The following is a 23,000-nucleotide window of genomic DNA, read 5'->3' as shown; positions in this document are numbered from 1 at the left end:
ACAGATTGCAGTCTTAGATTCATTTTTGATTCAGAATATGCCTTAGAGCTCTTACTTTTAGCTCTTCGATTGGCGATTTGATTACTTCAATAATATTAAACATTATCATTCAATAATATATAACATATCTGAAACGCGGAGAATCGTTAAAATGCAGGGATTGAATTTTTTGACAATTTCTTTTCATATATTTCACACACGAAAAACTAAAAACATACCATTACTATTAACCTTTAATGATTTTATAGCTTTGATAGTTTACGAATGAATGCCAGACATATAAAATATTTGGTAATCCGAAAAGGCCTTGTCCGGATAAAAAAAAACTAGCACATCACTAGATTGTGCACTACGCCGTATAAATAGCAAGAGTTGAGTGAACAGCCCCCTCAAAGAAGGAGGCCTCCCTCCAAAAAGCGAGCTAAACATAGGCGCAACCGGCCTTGACTTGCATCGTAATTACGGCACAAAAAGCGAAGCAGGTAAGAGATTAGGCGGACTCCTCACTGAAAAACCATCTGTGCGACACGGTGATCTAAGACAGGAGGTCATATTCGAAGGTCACCGTTTTTTTTAGAGATCACTTCATACACAGAAAATGGCTATGATTTCATCAAAATGTTGAATCATATTCTATATCATAAAATAAAAAGGCAATAAAAATTAAAGTAAAAAGAACCAATTAAAAAGTATATATGTATCTGAATACAAAACTGATGACAAACGTATGTTTTATGAATCAAGTTAGCATTCATTATTATATGACTGCTTATTCTTTTTTCTTTCGTTAAACTAACACTGTGGGATTTTTTTCCCCTTTACGAACATACTTAATTTTATAAAACATACGTTTTCTTAAGCCTATTTTTAGGAAATTATTATCTTTATATTTATAATGTTACTTTTTCCTAGAAAACGTACTTTAGTTTCAACGTGGAATTTTTTTTTATTTTTCTATAATAATAATAATAATAAAGAACAAGAATAAATTAAATTATTTGAAAAAAAAACTATGAAAAAGAAGAGAATAAAAGAGAAAAAGAAACAAAATGAATACATTTTTTTTTCCTTTATTATTATTTTTCATCCGATTGGTTCATCCAAATGGATTATATCAGAACGAACAGAATATGTATATACTAAAACATTGTTTGTGTATTAAAAATTTAAAGTTGAATTTTTTAGTTAACTATTTTTTTAAATAGAATAAATTTTTACCAATATTCTTTTCTTTTGCAAAAAAAATGTTTTTTAGTTTATTTTACCTTCAAATTGATAGAGCTATACTTGTGCTACAAGCATTGTTAAGTTCTTACATTAAATTTGTTTTCTATATGAAACAAACAAAAAATAATAATAAAGAACAAGGGAAAAAATTATACTGAAAAAAAAAACTTACAAAAATGAAAGTAAGAAGAGATAAAGAAGCTAAATTATTATATTTTTCTTTTATCGTTTTCTTTCTTTCGAACTGATTTGTCCACATTAGTTGTATCAGAGTAACCATATTCTACATATATTTAAAATTTAAAGATTAATTTTTCACAATTTAATTTTTTTTAAAAAATTTTCATATAATTAATTTTTTTTATTTATTTGAAAACTTCTAAGTAATTCAAAAATGGAACACTTCCGCGGCACTTATCAACATCGGGAGACAAGCATTTAAAAGCTGTAACTATTCTGACTGACCCAGGTATAGTCATATTAATAAATTTAGAAATTACGCAGTCGCCAGGATTACCTTTACTCACATGTCGCGAGTAATCGTCCTATATAGTAAATCAAATCCCAAGTGACATAAAGAATGCCATCCGCTCTGATTTTATGACATCCGTAATATCCGGGAATGCCATTCTGAACTTCCTGTAAGGATAAAAAAAAATGTCACTTTTGTGGGCGTAGAACGTAGTAGCTTTAAGCCGAAGTAAGATTACTTACATTTTACAGCAGTGACACAAATTCATTTATTGGCAAAATGAAAGCTGTCATCTGCTTTTGATAATTTTCTACAATTACACTTTCTCTCAAAATGAGCAAAATAATTTGTCACAATGGTGCTATTATATTTCCAAGTAATAACATACACCCACGTTTTATAAATTAAAATACCAATGTATTAATTTTTTCAGTTATCAACAGTGTCTGTCATTTTTATATAACATTGGTGATAATTCTGATGAATGTATCGAATAGAATTCTCACATTCTCTTGCAATGGTCATTCTCAAAATGCTGATGGTAAATGATCCTGCTTTTAATGCACAAGTAATGATTCTGCTTTTAATGCACGAGTAGTATAGTACATTTCACCATTCGGTCCATATAAATCCACAGGAATAAGATTTAGAGAAGTAACCCTGTATCATAATCATTTGTTTAGCAACACTGCATCAAGAGGCTTCCTCACATTACGAAAACAATTATTTGATAATTATCTGAATTATGAAATTTGATATTTATTATTGACAATATAATATTTTACAAAGTGTAAATATATTTTCGAGCTGGCAGTGCAATTATCATGGCACAGACATTCTAAAAGTGACAAAAAAAAAAAAAAAAAGAAAGAAAGAAAAGAAAAGAAAAAAGAGACATATTTAAAATTTTACTAAAGCAGAAATTAATATTTTTGTGTGCTATATACGGTGAAATGAATATTAAAAATCTTTTTTTTAATTCTTTTTTTTTTCATTATCTTTTTTAAGAATTAATCGTACAACTCCAGTGTTAATATATTACGAAAATTCAATAATAATAATAAAAAAAAATCCTCAAGAAAAATTCAAACTATTCGAAATTTAAAATACATAATTTGGAACAAAAAATAAAACATCGAAATTAGAAGAGATAAAGAAGAAAAAATGCAACGGAAATAGGAATTAGGGTTACGAAGAAAGCAAACAATGGTTAAGACGAGGAGCAGACAATCAGAAAACAAACTGCAAGGAAGAAGCGAACAAAGAATAAACAGCCGAAAATGGCAAACAAAAGGAACACGTGCAAGAACTTTCGCTCTCTTACTTGTAACCGTGACTTCTACACGAAGAGCGCGAACCTACATGCAAATTCCTCGTCCGAGTGTCGTTTGCCTCCGATTTTTGCGACCTCTCGCGGTAAAATTCTGAAACAAAACGAATAACGCATGGATAAGAATAATCTATTTTGGATAGAGAAACGGGTTAATCGTGTATTTTTTTGAACTTCTTTTTCCCTGCAATGTACTGAAAAACAAAAAAAGAGGATTAAACTTAAAGTAGGCGGTTTATTATTACTACAAATTTTTATTTTATTTTGAAGAAAGGCAAAAAAGTAATTTTTGTTCTGTGCATTTAAATCACGAAAAAAGTGAGAATTTTGAGTGATTGCGTTTAATTTATAAATTTGCATACTTCTAAAAGTAAGAAAAGGAAAAAAGTTACTTTTTTAAAAGCAAAACGTTAGTAAAAAAATTAAAGAGAGAGAGAGAGGAAGGAAGAAATAACAATATCAAAACACAAAAATAAAATTTCTTCCTTATCTTATACATAAACATATTTTTTCTTCTTTTCGCTTTATTATCTCTAAATCAATTCTAAGGCAGACATGGTTTTTAAAAAATAACAGAGATAATCCTTGATTAGCACATTAAAAATACCGCTCCACATAGTTTACTATATGTGGCATCTAGTTTTAAAATCATCATAAAAATAAAAAAAAGAAGAAAAAAAAATTTCAAAAATTCAAAAAATTACAAAAAATTTTTTTTCCTGTATTAACTTAATACTAATATATAATAATATAAGATTTATAAATACAATTTAGAATGTACATGCGGTATCATACTAATACCATTTGTATTATTGTCAATATGAAGTGAGGGGAGTAAAATAAAAGGTTTAAACGTCCATTATGTATATATATATATATATATATATATATATATATATATATATATTAAAATCTCGTTAATACGTCATACAAGGACTCATTTCATAATTGCATACTAACAAGAAGACGTACAATCGAATCTTGATTCAAACTGTAATAATCTTTTTACATAAGACATAAAAAAAATCTCGTCGTCTTTCAGAACAAAATCATCATACGAACAATTTAATTGAATTGGTTAAATACTTTATGCGCAGAACATTGGTAATCAGAACCTGCAGATCAAATCAAAATTATTCATACATGTATTAATTTATCGCTGTGTAAAATTGTGAAATAAGAAGTGTATTTTTATACATATAAAAATACACTGTTTACATGTTCACTGTTTACTGTTTACATGTTTATCATTTAAACATGTAACATTTTTAATATTATAAATTAAAATTTTTTATTTTTTGAATCAATTAATATATAATTTTAAAAATATTAAAAAGTAAATATATGCTTACGTTATATTTTAATATAAAAGCAAATGTAATATAAATATATTTATATTGCTTTAGCTGTTTGTTGAAAACAAGTTACAATTGATATATGTTTTATTACATTGATTTAAATACCATGTCTAGTGTTGTATTTTTGTATAAATAAATGGATAGAATAGAATTTAAAAAATAATTTTTTTTTCTTACCTAACCACTAAAATTGTTTGTGTGTAATCACGGAATGCAAATGAAATTATATGTTGAAAATATACCAATTTGCAAGTTTATAAGCCGAGGATTAGCGAACAATTAACTTTTATTTATTTTTATTTACTTAATCATTTTGCTCCTCAATTATTTTATTTAATATGTATTTTGACTGCAACCATTTAAACTCCTACTTATGATTCTAACAAAATCCTAAATTACAGTAGCCCAAGGTAGACAAAATTGCTTATTAGAAAATGAAATGTATATACATATTAAATATATATGCCTCTTTGTAAATTCCATCTATAAACCCAAAACATCGTGGCATGATGATGTTTTAAGCTTAATTTGTCTTTATAATAATCGACAAAAACACGCCACACGATTTTTGTCTGTCTTTAATAACAATAATTTCATAGAAATGATTTTTGTTTGTTTGTTTTTGTTTTTTGCTGAATTATTGCTATAATTTACTTTGCAAAATATTTCCTTACTAAAAATCAATGTTTTTTACAATCAATCGCAATATATAAAATATTAAATCTTAAAACAGGTTTAATATTTTTTGCAATAATATGTCGATACGTGTAATGTAATTTTTAACGGAATTACGACACTAAAAGTTGCATTTCAAGAAAGGAGAAAACATGTCGAACGAGCCGAAGAACGGGCATTTTAATATTCTAGTAGATAAAGTAGAAAATACTAGAGATTCCTGAATTTCTTTCTTTCTTTCTTTCTTTCTTTTTTTTTTTTTTTTTTTTTTTTTCAGAATTGCACAATTTTTCTCGGAAGTTCCAAAATTCCAAAATATGATAGAAGAGCGTTCTATTCTACTCTGCGATAACGTTCTATTCTACTCGGCGATAGCGTTCTATTCTCTGAGTGATAAGACCATTAATAATGGGTTAAATTTCTAGAAGAAAAATTCTAAACAAATTTGGAAAAATTAATGTTTTCCAGTATATTGGGAATTGCAACTTTCACGACTCAAAATATTTTTCTATTCTACTACATTTAGGTGCTTTACATATTCAGAAATCAATAAATCTTGCAATTCTGACGCATTTGAAATCATTACACTATTGCAATGTAGCAAACAAAACAAAAAATATTTTTTAAATCTAAATATTTTATTAAGAAAAATCTGGCGATTATCGCAATAGAATTTACAAAATTCACATTTCGCTAGTTTACAAAATTCACATTTCGCTAGCTATTAGAAAAAGTTGGTAAAATGAGTGAATTAAAAAAAATGTAGTAGTTGCAGTAACGCTTTTAAATTAAACAAAAAATCTGAAAGGCACAAACGCATAATTCTAACCTTCCTAAGACCGAAAACCCTTTCTTCCAACATTTTATAAAATTAAACTAAGAGAACAAATTTAGTTTCTTAATTTTGTAAAGAATTTCTAAAAGAAAAATTTTACATCAAAGTATTTAAGCTACAAGATGTTTTTAATGTCAATTAACTCTATAAAGCGCAACAATTTACTAAGTAAATGCTTCAATTATATTTTATTTAAAAATTAAAATTAAATAAATTTAATCATCTAAAAGTGAATTTATTTATTTACTACACTCTGATTCAAAGCATGAACAGTTTTTAATTGCAAAATTTGTCACAGTTTTTAACTATTTACTATAAATGAAAAAAATTAAATCTAAATTTAATCTTTTAAATCATTGTTTGTTTGTTTTTTCTAATTATTTTTTATTCTGATTTAGCTCAACTGCAATTGAAAAATAAGGAATAAAAAAAATTGTACACAGCACGATAAAGTAAATTAGAAACAAAACTGATGAAAGCAGATATCTTTAAAAAACTAATCTCTGGTGAAAGATGGCAAGGAGTGATATGTCTTCTCTCTGTGAAGAGCATTAACCTCATTCTCAAAACAGTACCACATTTATGCGTGACAAAAAATACTATTATAAAAAAATTATAAATGAATGAAAAACTAATTTAAGACTAGATGTTACTAATACATTATAGGCCATGAAAGCCTTTCTTTCATCCTTAAAACAAATTCAAATCATCGGCAAATCATTTCAAAATTCAAACATAAATAGCCTAAAATAATTCAATGTGAATCTGCTTTTTTTTTACATTTACTCCTGATGTTTAATACTTTTTTTTTGAGTAATTTTAATAGGAGTTTATTTATCATTGTAAAAATTAGAAAGAGAGATAAAAAAAGGGAGGGGGGGGGGAAACATTGTGGCATATGTGTTTTCGGTTTATTTGTCTATATATTATTTATAAAAGTTGCTCTTAATTATATAGCAACAATAGTTCGCACATCAAAAAATGTATTTAAAACTGTAACAACAAGCATGTGTGCATTCCCAGTAATGAATGCTTTGAATAATACTTAAATGTAATGAAAAATGCTTTATACTATTTTTAATTAATTAAAATTTCAAAAAAAAATGTACGGATATACAATTAGTATCATTACAAAGTTTATTTTTGAAACTTTAAGGAGTTGTAAAAAAGTTTGTCTGATTTTGCGTTCCGAATTTATAAAGAAAAATCGTTATCATTTTGATTAATTTTTATTTTAAAATTTAACAAAAATTTTGAAAATTGTTTCTTAGTAAATACTTAATAACTTAGTACCCAAGAATTAACTACGGCTCTACTCGCAACTACTCGTTTGCTGTCCAGAACAAGGGTTCCAAATGAAAGTAGCTACTCACTGGTTGATTGAGACAAGATTTTGAATCTTTTTTCAATTTGCAAAAATGTGAAATAGACATAAAAGCTTTAACAAGTTAGATGTTAGAAATATTTTTTTGTAAAAATTATGTTTTAAAATAAATGTTTGTGTTTTTCCCCCTTTTTTGTGATGTCCATAAAATCTCTTTAGGTAACGGAATGTCTCTTAGGTCTTGCGGAAGTGATCCCCCCAAAACTTTCTCGCTTAATCTCTAATAAACATGTAATTCGTCATACGCGCCAAAAATTGTGCAGCCTGGGTAAGGCAGAAAACGCCTTACATGACGTTGGTGTACAGTGTTTATGAAATTTTAAGCTTTGGCATGAATTTAGCCTTTTTATTGAACCTATCATGCAATTCTTGGTGAGGGTTTTGGCAATTAATCCTTGCATACGGTTAATAGATCCGAAAATCGACTGAAAATGATAAAAGAAAAATTTGACAATTGTAGTCACAGAAGCACTTATTAAATTTGATGTATTTAAGTCACTGCATTTTTGAGTTATAGCGTTAAAGTGCTTCTGAAAGTTTAGACCAACAGATGTTCAACCCTTTGTTGGATTAAGCTGAAAATTTGATAAATATCTACAATACAGATATTAAATCGATGTTCCCAAACTTTATCCGTCAAGCTCACTTAGTTCTATAATTATCAAATTAACTTATATTCGAACAGTCGGACAGACAGACTTTCGTGCTCAAAATTTGATAGAAACTTAAAAATTTGACGCAAATACCATATACCGAATTTCACCAGTCAAATTCAAGACGTCACATACAGACATTGTTTAAAAATCTATACTCAGGGGGATTATAAACGTGGATTTGGAGTTTGAATTTTTTGATGGTTACAATAAATTTTCTATACTTCGTATAAAGAAAGAAAGAAAACGCGCGCCGTTCGTCTCAAGAAACATTCAACGTCCTAAGGATGAAGTGGGTTGCAATGTTTAAAAGTTTGGGAATTACTATTCTTAAGCATTGTGACCAATTTCTTCATCGGACATTTCGCAATTTACAAATAGAATGCCAATTTTTATACTTTAACATATTAAAATGTTTATTTTTAATAACGTTTCTTTCACGTCTGCAGAATCTCAAATCTTACAATAATTGATAAGAGAAAATACTATTCAATTAAAAAGATTTTAAAACATTTTTCGTGGGTAAAGAAATTAGAAACTGAAAATTTAATATGTTTCAATTACAATATGCAAAAACAATATTATATATATATATATATATATATATATATATATATATATATATATATATATATATATATATATATATATATATATATATATATATATATATATATGTGTGTGTGTGTGTGTGTGTGTAATGATATTTAAAACTCTAATTTCAAATTTCAGTCCAAAGTATATCATAATTCTACCAATATTAACTTCATTCAAAAATATTCTCTTATTTCCTTATCCCATTCCACTTTTTATATTTAATTAATTCAAGAGAAACTTTCTAAAATGCTTTAGTCTGCGGTTCCCACGCTCCGAGTGAAGGAATAAAAATTGCTGACATAAACAAATTCTTCTAAAAGATCTCTATGATTCCTTTACCTAATTCGACGCATGTAAGAAATTCCTATCAAAATCTTATTGTATATAAGCACTGGGAAAATTATTTTCTCTCTCTTGCCCTTTTTTCGCTTACTTCTGCTCTTGTGCCGCACTGTGAGCGGACATGTTTGTCCGTGCTGCTTGTGCCTCCCGGGATGCAAAGAAAACGAAGTTAAAAATTCAAAGTGTCTTCTTGGTAATCGGCCACGACTCTGCTTCAAAAAAAAATTTATATACATATATATAAGTAACCAATCTAAAGTAAGAAATAGTTTGAAAACGAAACGAAATAGTTACGGAATTGCAACTAAAAATTATTTCTTATTCAAACTAAAACCAAAAAAGGAACAGGAAAAAACTTCATAGTATTTTATATACATATATAAACAAAAAAAAAAAAAAAAAAAAAAATGTATTCTTTTTTTCCACAATTTATTATGCATTTCTATCAATTATTTTTATTTAACTATTCTGATAAACTGTCACTATACAAAATTATTCGGAACGCAAAATTTTCAAAATGTAAAGCATAAGTTTTTTTATTGTGTTTATAATATTCGTTTTTAAATTAAACCTATTTGCATAAGTAAAAATAGTGTCTTTTATACACCCACACTCATAAAATACACACTTAATGAATTTCTATCTTTTGCATTTGACCTTATTCATCTCATACATATTTATTTCCTTTTCTTTATTTTTTCAGTTACTCTTCAAAATGTTTAAATGCGGGATTTAAGTGCAACTACATGACCTCTGATATTTTGATGAAGCAATCAGATGAAAAAGAATAGTAAGTTGTTTTTGGAAAAGCAATAAAGCCTCTTACAGCCTTCTTTTTGAAAAAAACCAGCATAAACTGCAAAACGGCTACTAAATTTTTTTCTTCTTATTCAGAAGTTGTTTTTTCTCCTTATTATATTACAAAATGATTTTATTGAATAAATTAGATTTAAAAACTGTTTATGTACATTTGAAGCAGAGAGGCTAAATTCTTGTAATTTGATTACAGAGATTATATTTAAAATAATTTGTCGTTCATTTTATTTAAATGAGCTGAAAGTATTTTATTGGTGCTGTTACTAAATTTTAAATTATCGTTTGTCAATTATTTCCCATTTTTGGCAATGCTGAATAAATACCAAACGATTTGATGCAAAAATGACGATAAATATGATGTTTCTGGGTCCAATTCTTCTTTGAAAAAGAGGATAAAAAGCAGAATATTTCTTGATTTAATAAGAATATGCAAAGTCTTAAATATCAAAAGAATTCTTTAAAAACATTGTTTAAACGTAACATTACTTTAGAATCACTATTTATGTATAATGTTGCGGAATTATTAAATATTTCACTTATTTGCTAACTTTTGAATACTTAATTGAATAAAAAGCAGATAGCTAAAAAGGATACATATGATTTTTTTTTCTAATTTTTTATTTCATTTATTCATCTTTTTTTTTTTAAACAGCACACAGTACACAGAAAAATAAACAATTATTCTATATACTATAAGCAAAAGATTCGTTTATAATCAGATTTACTTCTAAAATCCAAATATTATCGTTATGGTGAAATTTATAATCATTTTTTAACGCTCATTTCACAACTATAAAATAAAAACTGAATAAAAATTTTTTGCAAATCGCTTTTTACGATTATTAGACTTATAAATCTTCCTGCTTTACAATATTTATTGGTAATACGAGTCGATAATTATCGCAACCAATTAAAATTCCTCAGTATTCTGATTTCGATATTTTTTAAATGTGTATGGCAACATTATATCAAAATTTTTTTCATCTCTAGAAAAAAAAATGTTATTCGTCTTAAAGTAAAATCCTTTAAAAATAACAGAAAGAACTTTAAAGCAAAAAAGTAAGACAGCACTAAGAAAAAATTACTTTTACTAAAATCAATAACTATCTACATAAAAATATTAACTTCTACTCCATAATATTAGCAAATGCAGAATAAAGAAATAATTTTAAAATGAAGCAAATAAACTTTATAAACATTGAAAACACTTATATGTATTTCATTAGTGGATATTTTATTAGTAATTATGACTCTTTTTCTATTTCATTTTTTATATTTTAGACCTTTAGAATAATATATTAGTGATAATAATTAAAAAGAAATAACTGATTAGTTTTATCAGAGTTCTGATTTGCAGCTATACAAAGATCCCGGAGTATCATCTTAACTCTTCTAAATAGTAGTCATGTGATCAAGATGATTCTTGTACCAGCTTAGTAATTCCCTAAATTCCTTTTTACATTAACAAGGAGACATTTGGACACGATGATAGGCTTAAAATGCCTCATATATAATACATCACGTTGAATCAATCTTAAACAGAATTTGATATCAAACTTAACATATTCTACGAAGCTGAATCTTGTCGCCCAGAATCATTAATAAATAAACTGTAATATACCATCTTTTAATTTAACAAATAAATAAATAAAATATTGACATCTCACGGCAAAAAATATATTTAAAATCAATATAATTAATTAATAATGTAAAGCAAGGCAAAAAGTTTTCCAACTGCAATTTAAGAATAATGAAAGCAATTTGACAGTAAAATAAATTTAGAAAAATTAAATAATTGCTCGAATAAATAAATAACTTCCAGTGACATGAAGAATTCATAAATATTCAATCCGAAACTTATTAATATACATTTATTCAAATACATTATCTATTTCATTATTATTAAAAAATTCATTTCATTTATTATCATTTCAAAAATCAGCTTTGACGACAGTTTCAAAACTTCCTCCTCATACACAGCCTTACTTTCTCTCACAGACCTTCATCCATTTCAACAACCTGCTAAATTAAAATTTAAAATCAATGAACAGTCTAGAACCGGTATACCCACAAGTTCATGAACCTGCGCGCGGGCACAGAGTTACCAAACACCGATGATGTCATGCGCTACGAACTAGTGGTAATTCGACTACTCTCCTAATCAGAGGGAAGGAGGGAGTGTTTAGTCACAAACTCCGTCCAGGATCATGTGTCGTAAGGACTCATTACGGGAGATCTTTTTATTTAATTTTTATTTGCATATCAATCAATTTTCATCAGAATAAAAGGTAACAACAGCGCCACCTGGTGGTACATTTATAACAAAGTAGAGCTCTTACACATATTTATTTAATTCATAGAATTAACAGAGATCTTTAATGATGCTATAGCAAAGAGACAATTTTTTGACCGTTTGAGATCATAATTTGATTTACATTTCTGGAACATTGTACAGTTTTTACTGTAAAGCAAAACAGTGGCAGATTTTTCAACTAGGCAACTGCCTAGGATCGCTAGGAAAAGAAGCAGTCATAAGTAGATTGATTAAAAATCATCATCACTCTAGTTGCCAATGACAATCAAATTTGTGAAGAATGCAAATTCTATAAATGATAAAATATTAGAATAATTATGGACACTTCATCAAATATTAATTAGTCAGGTTCCCTTATATTACGTTCGCTTAATTATTAGAATATTTATAAAACCAATTATCTGTCTCATTAATGTTGGAATAATGTTAATGTTAATATGCAAATCTGGAAGCAGGGCAACAGATAAATAAAAAACAGATATATATAAGTATTAACTTGTTAAAAATGTGTTAAAATGTCTACCATATTAATAGACACTCATAAAGTTTTCACGGTCTAGGGCCACAAAATGCCCAATTCCGATACAGATGGAAAACACTTCATGTTTAAAATGGGGAGTATTAAAAGGTGCAGGGTTTCCCGAATATTTTTCGCAAATTTCCAAATGAATAAATAATAATTCTCCCTTTCGCCTGCAGAAAAACTGCAGATTTTAGCCAAAGCTATAAAAACCACAAATGCTCAGATTTGTATTTACAGAATCCTACATTTGAGCGTTTTATACTTTATTGTTTAGTAAGAAAACCAAATGAACAGTTTGGATGTTTTTTCCTCCTCGAACGATTCAAATCAAATTTTGAAACAAAACTACAATTTGAGTAACTTGATCATATACCAAATTTCATTTATCTAAATCGTTGTGTTTTTGAGTTATGGAATTTACATGTTTGCAAAAAACGCAGATTAACAAACTGTTAAATCCTTTGACGGATTAGAGTGAAAATGTGATACGAGTCTGCAATTTAGATGCTTAAACCAAATTTATGCATCTAGCTTTTTCCGTTTTGTAGTTGTCACGTACCTTTTATATGTGCATTTAGGCATTTAATTTACATGACACACATCAAAAGACCCCAATTGTTCTTTTTTAATTCATCGTTCTTTTTGTATTTTGCCGCTTGTGGCATTATGCTCCCAACTTAGGGAAAAACAATAATAATTAAAAATTACATAATAGACAGGTTTATTATTGTCCCATAAGTGCGACGTCAACATAGCGTGCAAGGCTGTATAGCTATATATATATATAGCTATTTCTTTTAAATTAACGGAACATACAGATTGTGGAAACCGGCAAATCGATTTTCGAAATTAATACTTCATTTTAAGTATCTATAATTGTCAAATATACTTAGTAATATATTTATAGTTACAGTTAGATACATTTTGCAATTTTATATTTATTATGCGAAGCGGAAAACCAATCAACGAATGATAGTTTCATTCGAATAAAACAAAAAAAAAGGGTTTTACTGTCTTAGAGACGATCGTCTACCTTTAATAGAGATGGCCCTAGACAGTCATCTCTTACTAAAAGACAAGAGTGACCGTAGATCGAGACTAAATTATGTGACGTCTCCACCCCTGGAGGCGTCACATGATTAATTCCATTAAAAATCATCAATTATTTAAATCCTTTCCTAGTACACTACTTCTTCTAGTCAAAAATCTTGTAAAAAATAACGTTTTCAAACAGTTATTAAATTAATCAAAATTAATTTTTAAAAAAATAAGAAATGCTAGTGCTGCAAATAGAAATACACTGCATAGGGTGGACTTCATTAATGAATATACCGGTCCAAGAACAAAAATATTCATTTCTACACATAACGTATTTGAGCTAAAGTTTCCACTAAAAGATGCATTTAAAAAAAGATGCGGATCCTAGCACAATCGATTTTTAAAAAAAAACACCAAATTTAGCTTAACAAGAAGTTTACTTGAAAGATCAAAAAAGAATCTACGTGCTACTGTCCTGATGTGAACGCAGTAACACAATTTTGATATTATAAAGGACACTTTTAACAAGTGCTACATGTTAAAAATTATTAGAGCTTGATTTTTCATAAAAATAATTTCCCATTTTATTATATAAAGGGCATTTAGGTTTATCAAGAAGTTTATTAATAAGTTGGTAGTCGATTTTTATAAATTAGTTCTCCTTAATTTTGAAATGTCTTTAAAAAAAATTAATAAGATTTTTAACAACAAATTGACTTCAAAATTAAGCAATACACAATCAAAAAAAATTCATTCAAAGTATTTTTCAAAAAATAATTAATGTTTTATTCTTAAAAAATTCACCAAAGCGGATTATTTAGAAATTTCTAAAAAATTACCTAGTGATTAGTTGAGATGAGAGCATCAAATCCTTGAAAATTGTATTCTAAATTTAAGAGCGAATAATCTCAGAAATAAACGCGTTTTTTTGAGTCGCTAAATAAGCTAATGTTAGAGGATACGTATTTTTTTTTTTCCCTTAATTCTAAATAGAGTCAACACTAAATGGTAATATGAATTATTTTTGTTTTAATAATTGACAGATGAGATTTTTTTAACCCTTTCTGAGGCCGTGGGAAGAATGTTTATCACCAAATTCATCAATCTTTATATGAAGTCATGTAGGGTGACACAAGTTGATATAAAGTTCATAACAAATTTTTCAATAAGACAGAAACTTAGATGCTTCAGTTCCTTATCTCGCACAAAAAGTTGTGTCTTGATTTGTTATTTAATTATTAACTAATAAAATTAATTAATAAGTCAAATTAACTTTATCTAAAAGGCTAAATGAATAATTTTTAAACCAATTCCAATCCTAAAAACGTATCAGTATACCATGACCAGAAAAAAAAAAAACTGCCATTTAAATTGTTAAAGCAACGACTATTGAGAAATGAAATAAAAAAGAAATAAAAAGTTCTTGTATTAAATTGAAGGCGAGTAGAAAATCGTTTGCTACTGTGCTAATAAAGAATCTTATTTATGTTCGATTATAGATATTTTTTAATTATTATTTTTTTATGCTTTCACACCGATATATAATTTTATCGTATAAAAAATATATTTCAAATTCTTTTATTTATTAACCTTTACAAAATTAAACCAACATATATCTTCGAATGACAACGGTACAAAGTAAAGAAAATTCGACTTTGGAAAGTAACGTGACGATCAAATGACTGTTTCCAAAGGGAGGGAGAGGCAAAAAAAAAAAAAAAGTTTTCTCTGGGAATGAAAAACAGGTTCTGCAACCCCCGTGGCGGGCCAATTAAATTCTTGTTCATCTACAGGGCCCTGTCTGCTGGTATCTGGGTGTAAACGAACTGTGTTTTTATTCTGCATTAGTTTAATAAGCCAGTTTTACCCACCTTTAATGCTATATTTAAGGGGACTAGCACTGCAATTGCCCTGAATTTCACAAATAATAATAATAAGCAATATTTTTTCTTAAAAAATTTCAATTTTTTATAATCAAATATTGGCACGTGTTTGTTAATTAGTTCATCTGCTGTGATTAGATTATATCTGTTAATATATGAGAATTAGGAGAGGGAAAAAAAAAACATCGAAATACAAAATTATTATTATAATCATGACAATATAGATTTTTTACAAGCTCCTTTTTGTTTCCTCACATAGAAATTATACTAAGGTAGAGTTATGTAATCATTAAAAAATTCGACAGCCTGATTTTAATGGATTTTCACAGATTCGGTACTTCTAAATAGAGAAAGCTGTTCTGGCAAATATAATTGTAAATGCGGTAGTTCATAAACACATTGAGCTAGATGAATGAAAATTGGTATTTGATCTTTGTATCAAATTTGCTGATTTTCATCGAATTTTAGAAGTTTGGCAGACAAAGTAGTTTTGTCTGTCTACGCAACCATGTACATGTGAATTACGATAACTTTAAAGTGGAAACAATAAGATGGATAAAATTTGAGGCACAATCTATCATATGAATGCAATAACTGTAAAATTCACTATTCACATAAATGAAATGTAGTATGTGGTCTCATAATCGAAACTGCACGTCATAGCAAATTTCGGAGCTAGTTCATCGAAAAGAAAGCTTTCAAAATATATTTTAGGTTTTATTCATATTAAAGGTGAAAGTCGTCATATTGTATCATTATATGTATGGTAAGTAGTAAGATTTCATGTTTGTGTCATCAAAGATTCCGCATTGTCTTGATATTCGATTTCGCGAATAATAAAAATTTGAACACTCATGACGATTCTAGCCTTGTTCAATATCCGCAATTTTCAAGCGAGAGTGGTGTTAATAGTTTCCGAGAATTTATGCAATAAAAATTATAAATTCGACACTAAAGCTCCATTGTAAATTTCAGACTGCATGTCGGGATTTAAATTTGAAATTTGTCTAAAATTTCTCATGCCTTAAACGTTATGAAAATATTTGTCTTATGTATGTAAAATAATAATAATAATAATAATAATTCAAATTAACCGTTTAAGGTTTAAAATTTAATATAAAGTATGTGCTAGATATTATATAAAATTCATTTGGAGCTAATTTCAAATCTCTTTTATAATAATTTTCATGGCAATATTTTTTGTTGCTTTTTTAAAGTTATTCAAAAGGATGCTTTTAATAATACTGACATTAGGAACTCTTAGTAATGAGAGCAACCCTTTGCATTTCTCTTAATATTAAACATTAAAAAAAATTATTGAGAATTCAATTAAATATTCCCTTTTATATTTAAAAAAGATGGAATATTTTTTATAGTTTATTTTTATTTAAAAACAAGTAAATTTTAAGAATAAAAATTTATCAATACCTTTATTTTTTGTAATACTCACAACAACGAAAAGCAAAATAATAAGTTGCCAAGAGATATTATATCTCTTGGCAACATGGTAAAAAAACCAACGCTCAACAACTGCATAGTTCAAAGTGGTGACGTCACTTCTCTATTCCTTTGTCAATTTAAGTAGAGGATCATTTGTATACAATGCTCACTCGGCGAAGCAGAGACAAGAGAAAAAGGGGAGGAAAAAAGCAAATTACTTTTTTTCCACTGTGTAAAAAAAATTAATGATTTGTCTAGAAAAAAAATACCATTAACTAAACTTATTATTGTCTCTTTTAGACACAATAAACGCCAGAAGTTCTAGAAATGTCCACTTTATTACAGCTCAATTTAAAGAACGAAAAAAAAAAAAAAAAACCAAGGGGAAAAAAAATAATCAGGAGTTATGAAAGATAGCTTAAATCCCCAATTTGATAAATATCACAAAATAAAGTTATAAATAAAGTAATAATTTAATTGGATTTTAACGATTTGTGTACTTTTTAACAACTATTTTAAAAATAAAATAGTTTAAAACTTATTAAAAAAGACACCAAATTCCAGAATTGTTTCAGTTGTGATTTAACTAAAAACGATTTAAAACTTGCAATAAATAAATAAACAAACGCGAAAAAATAAGAATACATTACTAAACTTAGCTTAAAAAGATCAGATGAATTCGGTTAATAATTTTTTATATCATCATTAAAAATAAGTTACATTTTTCAATGGAATAAGATGGAAGAATGATAAAAACATTACTTAATTTTAGTAATATAATAATTAAGAAACATGAAATATTCTTTCTCAGTATATATCTCTATAAAACAATTATCAACGCATTTCTATTTAACAACCACAGAAAATAAGCGAATCTTAATCTGTTGGTAAAAATTACGCAATTACACAGGCAATAGAAGAAAAAAAAAAGTAATAATTTGCATCACGACTTTACAGCTCACAAGTTAGGTCATTAGATTGAAAAACGTACATTTGAAGCAGAATGATTGAATTTTCAATAATAATAAATAAAATAATTTAAAAACCATTTCAGTATCAAACGATTATGAACTTACACAATAATTATGTGTTCAATTATTTTAATTTTTTTGATTTTATGAATTATTTTTTAAATAAATAATGAACTAGCTATCACATTTGTTTTGTTAACAAAAAAACTAAGTAAGCCTTTAACAGCAAAAAGCACAAGAAATTTAGATTATTGGAGCTTAGACAAGACATATGCCTAGATCAAATTACGACCGTATACTTTTTTATGTCTTTCTTCATATATAATTCAATATTGGAAATAAGTCGTTTTATCTGTCGACCAATTTCCCTAATAATTTTCATCTTCATTATTAAGAAACTTAAAAAATTATTTTCATAATAAAATAAAATTTTCCATACAAATTTATACATAAAATTCTAAAATTTTATTTATTTTTCTATAATGATTCCAATAAAAATTCATAAATTTCCTTTTTCATCTACTATAAATAAAATATATGTTAGTAAATTAAATTTCAACTGTTTTGTAATTCAGAAGTTGACATTCAATTTCCTTAATATATATTTATAATTCTAATATTCGTTGATTCAGTCTTTTTCTTGTAATTAGAATATTTATTCTTAATTACATAAACATTTTGTTCTAATGACTTGATTTTTGGATTTTGAATTAAAGAATTTACGTATTAATTTTTTGAAATAGATTTCCTCTTCACAAACAAGTTATAATTCACGTCGAATCGGGTAAAGATCGGTCTCCATGTGGGAATTATGTAAGAAATTCAACATGATATTCAAAGGGAAGCATGTTCAGATATTTAATTATTTACAAATTTCATTCCACCTTTTCTAAATAATTAATGCAGTGCGTTGCACAGTTGTGTATATTTAATCAAAAATCAAACATTTTATCGAACTAACTTATTACATCTTTAACATAATGTTGTAACATATCTTAGAAAGAGAAGAAATCTATTGCATCGTCTGTATCTTATACAATATTTCTCTTTACAGGGAATAGCAATCAATGAGGATTAGTGGCGGCATGATGAAACACGGAGGCAATATGTTTGTATTTACTACGTATCTTTCTATGCGCAGAGCAAGACGCGCAGTTTTTTTTTTTTTCTTCTTCTCCGGAAATAGCTCCTGTGAAGGTCGAATGATGCAACAAGGAAATTGACGTCTCAGCAATCGATGTTTCTGGAGTCGGACATGCTGCCATCTAGGGAAGTGTTTCGCAAAGAATTATTTTCAACAATGGTGTGACATGTAATGATGAAAATAAATTTTATTCCCAGAAGTTTCTGAGGTTGTTATATTAGTAAAGTAATTCAATTACAAATGAAAAAAATTGAAAAGAATGGTCCGGGAATTAAACATCAAGAGCAAAATAAATCCTTTAAATTGCACATAAGTGAATTGAATGCTATCTGCTAAATGCATTTTAGTTTTTTTAAAGCAAAGTTGTCATTTCATTTTATATAATGCTAGAAGTTTAATAAGTTACCTATTTAAATAAAACTGTGACACATTAATAACTTTAGCACTAGGAGGGAAAAAAAAGTTTTTATGGGAGTTTTACGGCAATTTTTGTTCCGATAGAAGTGAAAAGACAAGACAATTGCAAATGTTTTACGAGGCTTATTTATGTAAAATAACTAAGGATACATTACCATTTATAGGACATTTAGCAAATTAATAAATAAATTAAATAGGAAAACAATTTTAGAAATTTGAACTTCTTTATATAGATATAACATAACTGTACTTCGCAGCCTCCGTGGCGCAATCGGCTAGCGCGTTCGGCTGTTAACCGAAAGGTTGGTGGTTCGAGCCCACCCGGGGGCGGTATTTTTTTAAAACTAGTAATGCTTAACATTATCTAACAAAATTATTTCCTTATAATCAAGTGATGCGGTCTTTAGGATGATCATGTGAATAATAGAATTTAAATACCCTTTATACACACTAAAATTTGCCCGTAATTGCCTATTAAATAATTTCAAAATACAATTCTAGCTTATGAAAATAACTTTCTAAACATAACATAATATTTTGAAATTTTATACCAACTAATTCTTACTATTCTTAATGGTAAAATTTCAAAAAGTAGAAAAAAGTATAAAAGAGGGAAATTTTTGAATTTAGAGCAAAATCATCGCGAAAATTAAGATTAAAGATTCAGCGCACAAAAAGATGAATTACACAATAAGCCATTTTCAATAATCAAGAAAATAGTTCTACTATCGATAGGAAATTCTTTTTCTCATTCCTATCGTTAATTTTTGAATATTTATTATTGCTTTAGGTAAAATGTACTATAAAAAAAGAAAAAAAAAATATCCTATCGTTAATTTTTGAATATTTATTATTGCTTTAGGTAAAATGTACTATAAAAAAAGAAAAAAAAAATATCGTAAATATAAAATTTTGCTTCTAAGTTGGAATTAGCACCGATTGAATAATTTATGACATTAAGAATGCTAACATTCGACAACAGAATTAAAAAGGAAAAAAAAATAATTAATAATAAAAATATGAATTCGTGATTAATCAAAATTAGCACTACTTTATTAGGCCCGAATACATTTGCAAAAAATAATAAAAACAAACTTCCTCAGCTCTTTCTTTTTTTTCTTCTCCTCATCTCAGATTAGACTAGGCAGTTGGAAATTATAATAATTTAGTGCGTACCTTAAATTGCTTCTAAATGAATAGAATACCCTGATTGGAATTATATTTTACTAAGATAATTCATATTAAAAATAAATAAATTTATTACTTATTTATTTAAAAAATAGATTTATTTTAAAACGTTATGTAAAATAAAGAATTAGCAAATTTTTCAGACTGTGCCACATGCCAAATAAATAAAAAATATGGGGTCCAGATTCCAGCCAGGATAATTGAATTTTTTATTCCTTTTGGCTGGGAGTCAAAAAGTGTTCCAAATCTGAAAGAATGCTTCTGAGTACCTTTGTCTTTTCACAAACTATTTACTTAAAAAAATATTAATTAGATTTATTTTTTACAGACCGAATATTTTCAGTTCCCGACTTTTAGTCTAACCTTTGACTACAAGCATGAAATATATTTTCCATTACCATTTAAAATTTATAACTAGGATAAAAATTACTTTGAAACTCATTGCGATGTACTACGAGTGTAGAACAAGTTTAGCCGCATATATTTCATAATTAGTCACCTAGATGGCGCAACCTGTTTGGTCAACAAAATCCATTGTTTACAGAAAATTTTTCGATCCAAATGTGCTAGTATTTATCTAATGGCGAGCATTGCAGATTTTTAGATTCTAATTGGATATTATAAATAATATTTCAAAATATATAATAATTATAATGCTTTATACAAAAATCATTTTTTTAAAATTATTTATACCCGGTACCCCCCCCCCAAAAAAAAAAATCCAACAAGTTCCTTGCTTATGGATTTAAATCCTTCAGAAATTCCCAAATAATTGGTCTTATTTGCACTTTATTGGTTTTATTTTTATAAAAATAAAAAGGATTGAAATAATTAATGAAAAAAATCTCAATTCAAAGTATAAATTACATAAGAGAGCTTAAGTACCAAGTCTAAAGAATATGAGGTCCTTCATTAAAAAAAAATCAGTAAATTTAGTTCTACATTTCTGTGCATTTTAAACTTAACAAAATGTTAAGGATTTTTTTTTTTTTTTTTTTTTTTTTTTTTTGTAAATTGGTAAAAAATATATTTGAATTTATCTGGATCACATTACGATTCATGACTGCGATTGTAAACAATATTTTTCCAAAATTTGCAATCATTAAGAGAACATAATAAAAAAGATATGAACTTGTCCAATTCCATTTGAAAAAAGGTTAATAGGATTCTAATATTTTATAATTCATAAATAAAAATTAAATATTTTTTTACTATTTCTTAGTTAGGCTAATAACTATTTATTAATAGGCCTCGCTGTTTCGATCCTTTGTTGCCAAGCCAACTGCACAGCTTGCTGAATCAAAAACCCGTCACTGTGAAAATGTTTATTTCAGGTCTTTGTTTCAACTGTACAAAAAATAGTATCTGATCAGGAGTTAAATGCCCACTCAAAACAATCAACTTGGATTCAATAATCAACTCAACTTGGATCCAATATAAGATATGCGTAAAAGATTGAGAAACAGTGCCATTAAAGAAATATTTGCTCTAACTTAAAGCATAATATATCTTCTTTTCTTACAAGCTGTAATCCTCCAGCCTTACAAACTGTAACTTTCTTTTCATTTTAGGACGAGTTGAAGAACGTAGAGTCAAGATAGGAATGCCAAAATCCAATAAAGTAAACAAATGATCATCAGTTGCGGGCTTCTGAAGCAATGCTATTTCTATCCATTCTTAATCACCTCGTTTAAAACATTTCTACAAATAATAAAGGGGAATGTGTATCTGCTTGTGTGTGTTAGCGTTCTTTAAGCTATGCCGTTTGAGGCAGTGTTACTTAATCTGGCTCAAATATATCTTCGAGGTTGGAATATGCCTCGAATCTATATAATAATTTCAAGTTTTATTGATGGAAGAATTAAGCGAGGATTTGGCACATTTCCTCCATTAATTTTGGAAATAAAATTTCACAAAAATAATTCTTACACCATTTAAAAATTCAAAAAATTGTTATTTTAATGATTCCATTTTATTTGTCGAGCAATTTTATTCTGAAATTCCACAACTCTTTAAATAAGTACTTCTACGTGATTTTCAACAATATCTTCCATTGTAGAAAAGCAATTCAAACTGATATGTTATTTCATCAAATGTTAGTTTCTTCCATAATTCAAAAACCCAAGAAAAGTTCTACTTATTATTTGTCCAGTGTATATGAAGAATTACAAAATAAAGCTATATTATATACATATTTTAGCAGTTGTGTGGCCGAATTGAAGAAATTTATGAAATTTTGTAACTGATTTATTTTAACAAGGGAGCCATATTATGTACAAAGAAGAAACGATGATCAAAAGGCGCGTCAGACTACATCGCGACACAAGAGTAGAAGAGCAAAAAGAGACCAAAACTTTTTCCTCAGTGATTTTATAATGAGATTTTGATAGGGA

General features: G+C 27.3%; 1 long non-coding RNA gene and 1 other non-coding gene across 2 annotated transcripts in view; both read left to right on the top strand.

The window, feature by feature from the left end:
- The window catches only part of LOC129974857 (uncharacterized), a 106,930-nt gene extending 87,811 nt beyond the window's left edge, over positions 1–19,119 (top strand). Inside the window, exons 2-3 of the long non-coding RNA XR_008784984.1 lie at positions 9,577–9,663; positions 18,913–19,119. This is a non-coding gene — a long non-coding RNA (uncharacterized LOC129974857). The remainder of the gene's footprint in view (positions 1–9,576; positions 9,664–18,912) is intronic.
- A 556-nt stretch (positions 19,120–19,675) lies between these two features.
- Trnan-guu (transfer RNA asparagine (anticodon GUU)) lies at positions 19,676–19,749 on the top strand. The gene has a single exon. It is a non-coding gene; the product is annotated as a tRNA-Asn (tRNA).
- The last annotated feature ends 3,251 nt before the right edge of the window (positions 19,750–23,000 follow it).

This window comes from Argiope bruennichi, chromosome 7 (assembly GCF_947563725.1).
Source record: "Argiope bruennichi chromosome 7, qqArgBrue1.1, whole genome shotgun sequence".
Taxonomy (NCBI): domain Eukaryota; kingdom Metazoa; phylum Arthropoda; class Arachnida; order Araneae; family Araneidae; genus Argiope; species Argiope bruennichi.
This window is presented reverse-complemented; position numbering and strand designations above follow the sequence as displayed.